This window comes from Oryctolagus cuniculus, chromosome 1 (assembly GCF_964237555.1).
Source record: "Oryctolagus cuniculus chromosome 1, mOryCun1.1, whole genome shotgun sequence".
NCBI lineage: Eukaryota > Metazoa > Chordata > Mammalia > Lagomorpha > Leporidae > Oryctolagus > Oryctolagus cuniculus.
In genome coordinates this window covers 21,661,805-21,674,344 of record NC_091432.1, presented here as the reverse complement: position 1 = coordinate 21,674,344, position 12,540 = coordinate 21,661,805, and the positions used below count along the sequence as shown (strand labels likewise).

The window sequence follows — 12,540 nt, the reverse complement described above, 5'->3', positions numbered from 1 at the left end:
GGCTTATTTCACTTAGCATAAGCTCCTGTTGGTTCATCCGTGTTGTAGCATGTGCCAAAATTTCCTTCCCTTTGAAGGCTAAATTGTGTCCTAGTGTATGCATATTCCACATTCTGCTTATCCAGTCACCTGTCAGTGGACACTTGTTGCTTCTATTAGCCGGTGACTGGCTTGGGAAACAGAGCTGGTCACCTGTGGCATGGTAGGTAACACCAGTCTTCCAAGGCTGCACAGGCATTTTTGTGGAACGCGAGGACAGATGGTGAGAGGGGCCACTCCTACCCAAGAAGGAAGCCAGGGAAATCCAAGGCAGAGTGGATGAGAGCAGCTTTCTTTTTTAAAAGTGTTTTATTTATTTATCTTCATTTTAAAAAAGATTTATTTATTTATTTAAAAGGCAGACTTACAGAGAGGCAGGGCGGGGAGAGGAGTCTTCATCCGCTGGTTCGCTCCCCAAATGGGAGCAGCTGGAGCTGATCTGATCCAAAGCCAGGAGCCTAGGATTCCTCCGGGTCTCCCATGCGAGTGTAGGGGCCCAAGGACTTGGGCCATCTTCCACTGCTTTCCCAGGCCATAGCTGAGAACTGGATCTGAAGTGGAGCAGCCAGGACTCAAACCGGCACCCGTATGGGATGCCAGCCCTGCAGACGGAAGCTTTACCTGCTGCGCCACAGCGCCGACCCCAGTAATAATTATTTCTAAATTGATGTCCCACAAGATGAAAGGAAGATTGGGGCATTCCTTACCCTGCTCTGCACAGGAGAGACTGAATCCTGGCAGCCATGAATGCTCTTTGGTGGTAGTGGGAGTGGTGGGGTGTCCTGGATGACCCTTAGGGCCACCTGTTACCTAGCCTGTGATTCTCTGCTCAAAATACTTGATGGTGAAAGCAGAAATCCTGCCAACCCACCTCGTTAAAAATCAAGGCATGTTGGCCGGCACCGCGGCTCAATGGGCTAATCCTCCGCCTTGTGGTGCCGGCACACCAGGTTCTAGTCCCGGTCAGGGCACCGGATTCTGTCCTGGTTGCCCCTCTTCCAGGCCAGCTCTCTGCTGTGGCCAGGGAGCGCAGTGGAGGATGGCCCAAGTGCTTGGGCCCTGCACCCCATGGGAGACCAGGAGAAGCACCTGGCTCCTGCCATCGGATCAGCGTGGTGCGCCGGCCACAGCGCGCTGGCCGCGGCCTCCATTGGAGGGTGAACCAACAGCAAAGGAAGACCTTTCTCTCTGTCTCTCTCTCTCACTGTTCACTCTGCCTGTCAAAAAAAAAATCAAGGCATGCTAAGTAAATGAGCTATTGTTTCCTACCTATCAGGTTGGCAGATACGGAACAACTTGCCAGTACTCGTATTGGCACTCGGGAAGATAGGCACTTTCGTTTGTTTTTGTTTTTAAAGATTTGTTATTTATTTGAAAGGCAGAGTTACATAGAGAAAGAGGGAGAGACTGGGGAATTGGGGAGGGGAGAGGGAGAGAGATCTTCTATCAGCTGGTTCACTTCCAAAATGGCTGCTGTGGCTGGGGCTCACCCAGGCCATATCCAGGAGCCAGGAGCTTCATCCAGGGTCTCCTGCAAGGGTGGCAGGAACCCAGACACTTGGACCATCCTCCACTGCTTTCCCAGGTGCAGTAGCAGGGAGCTGGGTTGGAAGTGGTATAGCTGAGATTCAAACTGGTACCCGTATGTGATGCCTGCACAGCTTAACCCACTACGGGACAACAGTGGCCCCTTATTTGTTATTTATTAGAGTAAACGTTAGCACAGACTTGGGGGAAGATGCTTTAATGGTAATCCCTCAAAATCCTTTTTTTTTTTTTGAAAGGATGGCAATTCTTTTTATTTTTTAATATTTATTTAATTATTGGAAAGGCAGAGTTACAGAGAGGTAGAGGCAGACAGAGAGGTCTTCCATCCACTGGTTCACTCCCCAGATGGCCACAACAGCCGGAGCTACATCGATCTGAAGCCAGGAGCCAGGAGCCTCCTCAGGATCTCCCACGTGGGTGCAGGGGTCTGAGGACTTGGGCCATGCTCCACTGCTTTCCCAGGCCATAGCAGAGAGCTGGACTGGAAATGGAGCGGCCAGGACTGGAACTGGTGCCCATATGGGATACTGGCACTGCAGGCAGCAGCTCCACCTGCTATGCCTCAGCACTGGCCCCAGGAAGTAGTTCTTTTATACAAAACTGTGAAGACTGAGACTCAAGCCCCAGCCCGAGTTCTCCCTGGAGGAATGTGGCCTCCATAAATCCACCCAAAGCTGTGCAACAATGAACGAGCAGGAACAACATGGTAGCACTGTTCAGAATCTCAGAAAATGAGAACCATTGGAAATGCCCACAAAGGGAGTAGCCGGCAAGGTGAATTGCAGGCAGCTTCGCACTGAGAAATTTTATGCCATTAAGAAAGCAGGTCTACGTGTCCTGGAAGACAGCTTTGGCCCACTGCTAAGTGAAAAGAACAAACTGTAAGATAGCATTTATATCAATGCAATTTCAACTTTTTTTCCAACTTTATGGAGGTATAGGTGACAAATAACACTTGTGTCTATTTAAGATGTACAAGGGGACTTCAAAAAAAGTCAAGGAAAATGGAATTAAAAAATAAGCCTTCTTGATGCAAAAAATTGTGAAATTCATGTGTGAGTTTCTCTCTTTTTAAAAAAGATTTATTTATTCATTTGAAAGGCAGAGTTACCTGAAAAGATGGAGAGAGAGAGAGAGAGAGAGAGAGAGATCGTCCATAAACTGGTTCACTCCCCAAATGGCCTCAACAGCCAGGATTGGGCCAGGCCAAAACTAGGAGGCTAGAACTCATTTGTGTGTCCTTAATGGGTGGCAGGGGCCCAAGCACTTAGGCCATCTTCCTCTGCTTTCCCAGGCACATAAGCAGAGAGCTGGATTGAAGTACAGCACCAAGACTTGAACCAGTGCCCATTTACAGTATGAACATCATAGGTAATGGCTTAACCTGCTACTCCACAATTCCAGTCCACTGTATGGGCTTTTCATAACAAATATTTTCCGTGAACTTGTTGAACACTCCACATACAATGCAATAATTTGATACGAGCCCATTGCAAAATTACTATCACAATTAAACTAATGAACACACCCGGCACTTCACACAGGAGCCGTGTGTGTGTATGTGTCTGGTCATGATTCAAGTGAACAGTGACTATATTCACCGTGCTGTACATTAGAAGCCCAGAACATATTCGTGTTCTAGTGGAAGGTGTGTACCCTTTGACCAATAAGAGACAATTTCTGTGTCTCTCTTGTTTGTACATGGTTTCTACTCGTGTAAAATTCCTCCTGAAAGATTTAACACAGCTTAAATGTCCAAGTACTTTTAAGGTGATGAGAGCCAGCATAATAAACAGTCAAAGCTTCCTGGTGTACACAATGGAACTTTATTTTGGGCTCATAAACTCAAAAATAGGTGTCCTGGCCAGGCCTCCAAGCCCCCACTCTCCTGCTAGCAGTGACCCAGGGTTCCAGTTCCATCCGAGGCTCTGACCTTCTCCACCTGGGGCCTCTCAGGTCTCTGTGGGAGGGGAAGGACAAGGAGGGAGGGAGGTGGGAAGTTCCCATAGGCAGGCCTGGAAGTGGTGTCTTTCATGCCTGCTCACCCCCACTGCCCAGCGTGGGTCACATGGCCACACTGGACCATGGGGGAGGCTGGGAAAAGAGGGTTGAGATGTGCCCAGGAGAGCGGGAAACAGGTGTAACAAGCACTCTGCAGTATCTCATCAGCACACACTTTGCTAACATTGGAGTGTCATGCACAGCAGGGGTGAGTACACGTGAGAGTACACATGAATAGGTTGGATGAAGAATCCTCGCACCAGGCCCTTCTGATCCAATCGGGACCAGGATGGAGGAGCCTTGAGTAGAAATCCTCTCTGGGGGGCCAGCGTTGTGGCCATAATAGATTAAGCTGCTGTGTGCAGGGCTCGCAGTCCATATAGGCACCAGTTCAAATCCTGGCTGCTCCACTTCTGATCCAGCTCCCTGCTAATGTGCCTAGGAAAGCAGCAGAAGATGGCCCCAGGGCTTGGGCCCCTGTACCCACATAGGAGACCCAGATGAAGCTCCTGGCTCCTGGCTTTGGCCTGGCACAGCCCTGGCCATTGCGGCCTTTTGGGGAGTGAACCAGCAGATGGAAGATCTCTCTCTCTCTCTCTTCTCTCTTCTCCCCTCCTCTCTGTAATTCTGGCTTTCAAATAAATAAATAAATAAATAAATTTTTTAAAAAAGAAAAAAATAAATAAAAAGAAGTCCTCTCTGGAAAGGCTGGTCCTCCCACTGTGACAGACAGTTCCTAGCCTGTGATCTTGGACATTTTGACCAGAGCGAATCAATTTCTCAATCCCCAATGTGCAGGTTGAAGCCTTGGGCAACTCCATGAACTTGCTGCCTGAGTGTGGTAGGTGGAATAAAGACATCCATGTACCAATCCCTAGGACCTGTGTGTAATACGTTACCTTATACAACAATGGGGAATTCAGGTGACAGATGGAATGAAGCTTTGCTCATCTTTTGACTTCAAATGATATTATTTTAGAAGGCCTGGACTATGTGAGTGTCCAATGTAATGACCAGGGTCTTTCCACGGGGATGAGGGGGAAAAGAGGGAGAGCTGAAGAGACGGCAAGGTGACAAGTCTGAGCTGACCACTGCTGGCTCTGAAGATGGCGGAAGGGGCCACAAGCCAGGGAATGCAGGCAGCTTGTAGATGCTTCAGCCAAGGAAAGGAATGAAGCTTGGCCAACACCTTGATTTTGGCCCAGTGGGAACTATTTCAAACTTCTAGCCTCAAAAACAATACATTGGCATTGTTTTCTGCCACTGAGTTTGTGGAAATTTGTTACAACAGGAGGGTGATGTGCCTGAAGATGGAATGCACCCTGAGGAACCGTCTGAGCTCCCTGGAACATCTCTGTGCGAGTCTGACCGTCGTCTCCAGCTGTGGAGTTAGACCGGCCTGGGGCTGAATTCCAGCCTCATGGCTCGCAAGCTGCGTGACCTCGAGCAAGTCTCTCCCATTCCCTGAGCCTCAGTTTCCACATCTGTAAGATGAAGATGATGATGGCTCTTCAGGTTGTGTGGGTAGCAAACCACGTCATGCTTGTAAATATAAGCTGCGGACAGAATGGGCAACCAACCACGTACCTAGTGTCCCCGGGTGGGGAGAGTCCTTCCTTCTTGTCTCTCAGAAGTGCAACCTGATGAAGGTCTGTCTTTGGACTTGGACTTCTTCTGCTGTGTTTCCAAAACACTTTGACTTATGGCTAGAAGACAACTGCAAGGTCCTACAGGATCACTGTGTGACCAAGAGGGGCCCTCTGGGACCCTGGCAAGGTGGAGGAGCCCAGGGGCCCAGAAACTCCCTCTTCAGCTTCTCCAGTGCTGAGGCCCCTTCTGCCCACGCCTGCAGGTGGATTCTGTTCCTGCTCAGAGAAGGGAGGCACCGTTTGCCCCCTCAGCCTGTCCTTTTGAAGTGGGGAGGCTTGTTTTCCTCTAGCTACTGAGACAACACTTACTGGGACTGATGCAATGCCTCATCTACTTGATGCTTCCAAAGCCCATGTAGAACGCTGGAACTTCCTGATAGAGAAGGTAGAGTTGTTTTTACCAGTAAAAGGGAGGACCACCTCTCTCCCAGGTCTGTGTCCATCACAATCTCCAGCATCAATAGATCTGGTAAGGAATTTTCATTCCTTTAATTACCCAGGCAAACCTGGGTAGTTAAGTAGGAGAGTCTGTGGCTTGGGGAAGCATTTTGATACTAATTATTACTGCTATCATTATTTCTTGGTAAGGGTTTTTCCAATTCCTTTCCCTTAAATCTGGGGAGAGGGCCCAGGAAGAGATCTCAGGGACAGGTTTAAGGTTCAAGTAAAATTGCTCCTGGCTTCCACTGGATCAGAACCTAATCCAAACTAAAGCCTGATGTGACAGGACCATCGACGGAGAGGAGATCCCCATTGTTTGTGGCAATCCAGGCCTTTCACTACAAGAAAAAAAGCTGCCCACATCCGCCTAAGGTGTCCTCTGATCTATGTGATGGTGGGAAACCAACATTTGCCCAAACATCCTCCCTTCATCCCCTGAGAGCTGAGTCTCTGCCATGGACAAGCTGAGACCGCCTTGACTTGATGCCACCTCTCCAGAGCTCCTGTTCTTTGTTTCTAGTTGTAAAATACTTGCTTGTTCTAGAAAATATGAGAAATAACCAAGATGCTCAAAAAACAATAGAAAGAATGAAAAAGTCACGTGTATACCTCTCCCATTAATATTTGGCTGATTTTCTCTTAGTTTTTTTTTCTAATGTAAATAATCCTCCATGCTGTACTGCATGTACTATTTTGTCAGGGTTCTTCACTTACAGATATCCCGTTGTTAGGGCCAGGCTGCTCGTGGATGTGTAGAATTGCATAGCTGTCCCCATGGTCCTGGGAGGCGGTGGTGACCAGTGTCTGGTGTCCACTCAGTGTCCTCTGGGCTTAGGAGAAACAAGGGAGGGTGACAGGCGTTGGCACGGTTTCTGATTATTTGCCTGTTTCAAAAGTGCAGACGTTACAGAAATGTGTAATTTAGATGTAAAATTCTCTGTACTCCTAAGTGTCAGAAATAACCACCAGTACTTGTTATTTCCAGATTTATGTCCATAATTACAAAAAATTTGCAAGGATTGATAAAAGAATCATTTAATCAGAAATAGGAGTCTTGCTGTCTGTAGAACTGGGAAATTGCTACTTCATAATAAAGCTGGTCCGTCTTTCCTTGGAGCCACATGTAAATCTCTCACTCTTAAATGGATGCCTAGAATTCTATTGTCCAGCTATGCCATAATTTATTTATCTAATCCTCCACTGAGTTGGTTTTTAATTTTTCCTTATAGAATATTGCAGTGAATAATCTTGCACCCAAAGTGTGGGATTTCTGTAGGAGAAATTCTCACAAGTGATTTGTGGATTTGAGTAAGAACTGCAAAGTGCTGTGTGGAAAGATTGGGTCAATTCATGTTTTCATCAGCTACTAGTGTTACTGCACACTTATCATCACAGAATACTGTCAGCCTTTAAAAAGTAGCGACAATTGGGCAGTTTTCAGATGATTGAATGATGGTGGTTTTCTTAGAATTTCACCAATAGTGAAAGGAGCTTGGACGTATTTTAATGTTCCTGGGTGTTTTCATTTATTCCTCTGTCAAGTACCTATCTATGACCATTGCCGCTATTGTACAAGATGGCTTAGACTTCTTTTTTCTTCATGATTCAAGAGACTTCTCTGTAAATTAGGGATAATGACCCCGTACTTGTCATTGGCTCTAAATATTGTTCCCCGAGTTATTATCTGTCCCTGGGCTCTCTGTTTATGACCAACTATTAATGGCAGCTATTAGTTTTTGAGTGTTTGCCAAGTGCTAGGTGCTGTGAAAATCGCTTTGCATGAGTCATCTCATTCAATCCTTAGAACAAATACTGGGGTAGGTTCTAGCATGATCACCCTCGTTAACAAGTGAAGAAACAAGCTCAGAGGCGTAGGTCCCCTGCACCGTAGAGGGTGACGCCAAGGTGCAGTGGGTGTAAGCCCAAGCACCACCCCCCGGCCTCCCTGCTTCCTCTGTGTCGTTGTTTGGGGGACTCCCAGAAGTAAGCCTGAGACAAGGATTCGAGTGCACGTTGTCATCGTGGGCGGCTGGGCTCAACCTGCCCGGGGACCTCTGAGCATCCCTGCAGTCCCACGCGAGGGGCAGAAGCAGGGGTGTTTACCAATCCCCTGTGTCACCGCTTGAGATTGGCTGCTAGAGGCATTGACTCCTGGGCACTTGTGACCTGCCCAGACCCTGGACAAGTGCTTTCCTCGTGGCGGGAGGGGAGCCCCAGGCAGAGAGCCACAGACGTGGGGGTATGTGTAGGATATGGACAGGATTCCCCACCCCCACCCCCACCCCCACCCCCACCCCCGACGCCAAGTTCATCTGAAAAAGGAGAACACACTTGGGATTCATGCTTATGCTCCATTCCCACAGTGCAACGCTGGGCGCAGCCCTCCCAGTTCTGGCCGACCCCTTCCGGCCAGCTCGCCCTCCACAGCTATCAGATGGGAAGGAATCTGTCCGTCCTTGCTCTGGCTCTGCAGAGTTTGCCTTAGGAGGAGGCCAGCCAGGAAGCTAAGCTCTGGGGGCCTTTTGCTCACCAGCCTGCTTCTGGGGTGGCTCGGAGGGCGTGGCCTTGGCGCCTGTTCCCGGAGTCAGCTGTGGTGATCCGTCGGTGGGGCGGCTCTCCCTGGCCCCGGCGCCTTCCTCTGCCCCTGCCCAGGGCACCTTCGCAGCCTCCTTCCGCTTCTCCACCTTCATTCAGAGGGGCTCAGGCACACCAGACTCTCCACCTCCACCTTCTCCCTGCAGAGGAGCTGCAAGCCGAGGGCCACCACCGCTGGCTCTTGGTCTGTTCGAAGTTGTGGAACAGCCAAGAGCCATTTCCTGGGAGAGCAGCAGCGCCTCGGGGAGGTGTCCATAGGCCCAAGGCAGGGGCTCCAACAAGCCCCTCCCTAAATCCCAGCCTGGACCCCACTGGGCGTACCCACAGCTCAGGGGCTGCTGCAGGGTGTGGCTGACCTGTCCCCGCCCTTCTCCTTCCTCCAAAAGGCCCTCCTGGGACCACCTGCCCAGCCTGCCTCTGCCACCCCCAAGGCCCTCCTGGCCACTTCTGCTGTTTGTAACTTTGCTAAATAAAAGGCGTGGCCACCGCTCTCTGCTTCTGTGCTGGCACGTGTGACTCTGCGCTGGGCCGGTGCACATAGCATGCACCTTCCCACTGGAGCCGGGGCCAGGCGGGGTCCTGGACGCGGGTCGGGCCATGGCTGGGCATTGTATTTGCTGGGGCCTCTGCACTGAATTGCTGAGGCCTTGGAAGAGATACCTCTGGGAAAATGTTGGGGGAAGGAGAGTCCTGTGCAGGGCTGTGACCAGGGAGCGCCCTCAGAGTCGCTGTGTGGGAGGAGGGCGTAGGTAAGGGGAGCAGAGGGGTGCCCAAGTCCTTCCGGCGCTCCAGTGGCCTTGCAACACCACCCCAAGTAGGGGCCAAGGGGCAGGCCTCTAAGCCAGGAAGGGGACACTGGGGAGGGGCTGTCTTCACCCAGGCCCTCCCCTAAGACAGCTGGCAGCCCAGGCCTCAGTGGGAGTGTTCACCTGTTCTCAGTTACAAAAAAGCGGGGTGCAGTCAGCTCCCCATTTTGGAGGTTCTGCCCTGCCTCTGGCGAGGGTCCCCTTGGCTGCATCTCCACATTGTGGCTGCTGGCATGGTGGGAGAGCACGTAAAAGGGAGAGGCCGTGTGGTGAGACCGGAAGCCAGGGCATCCCAAGGGTCGACTTGCTCTTGTGACAAGCCGTTCTGTCCGGAACTACGTCTCCCCAGAGACCAGCACCAGCCCCTTCCCAGAGCGCTCCCTGAGGGACCTACCCATGTCCCAGCTGGCCCTCCCTCTTCAAAGTCCCCTGCCTCTTAACACCGCCACACTGAGGACAATGCCTCCGGGGCAGGAACCTCTGGGGACAAGCCACGCCCAAACCCTGGCAAAGGAGGGTCTGAGAGGGCATCAGAGGGCCCAGCCGTCGGGGGAGAGGGTGGGACTTCGCTCCCCTCCCAGCCCTCAGGGCCAGAGAGAGTCAGATCATTGTAGAAGGGCTTTAGAATCCGGGTACTCCAGCAGACGCTGTGACTGGAACTGGAAGGTGAAGCGAGAGACCCAGTTTGAATGAGAGAATATGCTTAAGGAAGAAGACTTACATTGCTTTCATCCATCTGGAAATACTGCACACCCAGCGTTCGTGAATGCGCCTTCTAGCCAGGGAGACAGACAGTCACCAGGGAAACACACAGATGCATTCGGGTGTTGGTCCATGTCACGATGAGTGGGGAAGGAAAGACCTAGAAGAGTGTGACGGGGGCTAGGGAGCCACTCCCGATGCTGGGGACAGGGACAGAGAAGACCTCTCTCCCGGAGGCAGCCAGCCCTGGGCCCTGTGGCAGAAGAGCAAGGACACAAATGCAGTGGGTGCTCAGTGGGTGTCAGGTGGGAGGGATCGAATGGAGGGCACCACTGGATGGAGATCAAGGGGGACACAAGCAACCTTTTGTGGGACACACTGGGTGCCTGGGCCACTTGTCTGGATCACTCACTGAACACTGTTCATCAGCACAGTCAGGAGAGGGAGGCCAGGGAGACTGAGACACCCCTGGTTGGGAGTCCAGCTCCCCAGTCGACTCCCCCCGGCTCAGGACGATTGTGTGAGCCCCTGGAAGCTAGCATCCTTGCTGGTGAAGCCCATAAGAAAACCTGCCTTGCAGAGATCCTGTGAGTGAGCGAGACCCTACATGGGATGCCTGTTTCTCACACATGGTACGTGTGGCCATGATTGTGCACTGACCCCAAATGGGGTTGTGGGTATTTCATCGCCCCAGAACACTCATGTCATAAGAAAAAAAGTCCTGTGTAGCAGCACCATTAAAATCTCCCCGCTCTCCACCTCTCGGTCGCACCGCCTGCTTTATTTATTAGACTCTCCTCAAAATGATATTTTGTTCCTGAAAACATGTTTCTTACTGTCTCTGGCAGACGAGGCCCAGATGGACGGACCATAAGCTTAAGCCACCCCCAGGCACAAACAGGAGGCTTGGGTGCAGGTTCCCCATAGCCCCTGCCGCACCACATGAACTTGATAATGACCTAGCAGGGCTCTGCCTGTGGGAACACAGCAGCCAGGCTCTGAATACATGAGCAGCGACCGAGACTGAGAAGAGTCCAAAAGGACATTTCTCTGCAGGTCTTGCCAAGATATTCATTTCAAAGAAGGCCCTGGCTCTTCCAGACGGCCTTTCCCGTCGGCCACGTGCCTCCCTTCAGACGACAGTGTTGCATAATCGGTTTTCCAAGCAGAGGTCAGGTCCTGTCCCTTTCCTGCCACAGCCTTGCCCAACCAGGGGAAACTGCTCCAAGCCTGGGGCCGCAGGATCTGGCTGTGTGCAGGAGGTGGTGTGTGTCTGCCGCGCGGAGCCAGAGCTACTTACAGATGGCCAGGATCTCCTGTGGGACCCCACCCCCACCCCCAGGCTGCAGGCCAGCGAAAGCCCACTGCCTGGCTCCAGGCCAGCGTGGTGTGGTGATGGTGGCGGCAGGAAGTTCAGAGCTCAAGCTCACGTGCGTGAATCAGTGCGAAACTCAGAGGACTGCAGGACTGGGCGGGAGCCTCTCGAAGTTCATCCAACTCCCCACTTGTCAGATGGGAAAATTGAGGCCCCAGGAGAGAAAGGGAGTCAGCCAAAGCAGTGCAGTGGGTTCTTCCCAGCTTCCTCCATGGAGTCTTCTGGCACTCGTGGGAGCCATCAGGTAGAGGGTGAGCCTGGGACCATGGAACACAGTGGAACCTGGGCCATCTTAGAGGGAAGCTGCCTTTTCCATGGACTCCCACTCAGAGGAGGGAAGGGCTGGGCTAGAGAGATTTGGCCCCTCACTCAGCCCCTGTGTGTCCAGGGCTTTCCCCAGCTCTGCTCCCTCCTTTGGCCAGATGTCACAGTGCCTGCCATGTCACTGTGAACACTCTGCTATGGGCTGGATGTTTGCGTCCCCTGAAAAGTTAAACCTTGAGGGTCAAGGGGTTTGGTGTAGCAACTAAGATGCTGCTTGGGACTGGGGCTCTTGCATCCCATATTGGAGTGCCTAGGTTTGAGTCCCAGCTCCGCTTCTGAGTCTAGCTTCCTGCTGATACACACCCGGGGAGGCAGCAGACAGCAGATGACAGCCCAAGCGCTTGAGCCCCTGCCGCCCACCTGGGAGACCTGGATGGAGCTCCTGCCTCTTGCCTTGGGCCTGGCCCAGCCCTGACTGCTGTAGACATTTGTGGGGTGAATCAATGGGTGGAAAAAATCCCTCTCCCTCTCCTTTGCGTGCGCTTCCCCCCCCCCCAAAAAAATGAGAAAATGAACACAAATTATTCTAAAGAATTCATTTGTTGACCACAAGGAGATAGGGCTTTGGGAGGTGACCAGGCCAAGGGGGTGGAACCCTGGTGGGCGGAATTAGTGTCCTGATGAGGAGCTGAAGATCGTCCCTTCCTCCACGGCAGGACACTTCGAGACGGTGCCAGGCAAGACCCAGAAAGCCACTCTATGCAGACGCTGACCGATGGCACCTTGACCTTGGACTTTGGTGCTCCCGAGCCACACAGCCTGCAGTGTTTTGTTTCAGCAGCAGCCCGGACAGACTAACATACACGCTTCTCCACATGTGTCTCCATGGTTCATTTCACACTTCGTGTCCTTGGGGAGGCCACCAGCCGCAGCGTGTCCTCGTGGAGCGAGACAACGGGAGCCTGTGCTCCCACACGGAGGTACCCACCCGCCCGCCTGCCCGAGTGCTTTCCCCCTCTCTCAGAGCCCCTTTTCCTGTGGGCGCTGCCTCTGCCCACCCCCCAGGGTGGTTTCAAGTACATTCAAGATAATGGAAGGCAAAGTGTTTTGAGAATGGAAG

At 51.9% G+C, this 12,540-nt stretch overlaps 1 protein-coding gene across 6 annotated transcripts in view; it reads left to right on the top strand.

Annotated features, from left to right (window-relative positions):
- The window catches only part of LOC100346860 (probable inactive 1-aminocyclopropane-1-carboxylate synthase-like protein 2), a 162,852-nt gene that overhangs the window by 74,679 nt on the left and 75,633 nt on the right, over window positions 1–12,540 (top strand). Inside the window, exon 1 of one of the 6 annotated variants that reach the window (XR_011387482.1) lies at window positions 5,590–5,706. The exons of 4 other annotated variants lie outside the window; for them this stretch is intronic. The gene's annotated coding sequence lies outside the window, so the exon portion shown is untranslated. Of the gene's footprint in view, window positions 1–5,589; window positions 5,707–12,274; window positions 12,401–12,540 lie in introns of those variants that run through there. One more of the 6 variants, XR_011387480.1, reaches the window with a different exon arrangement.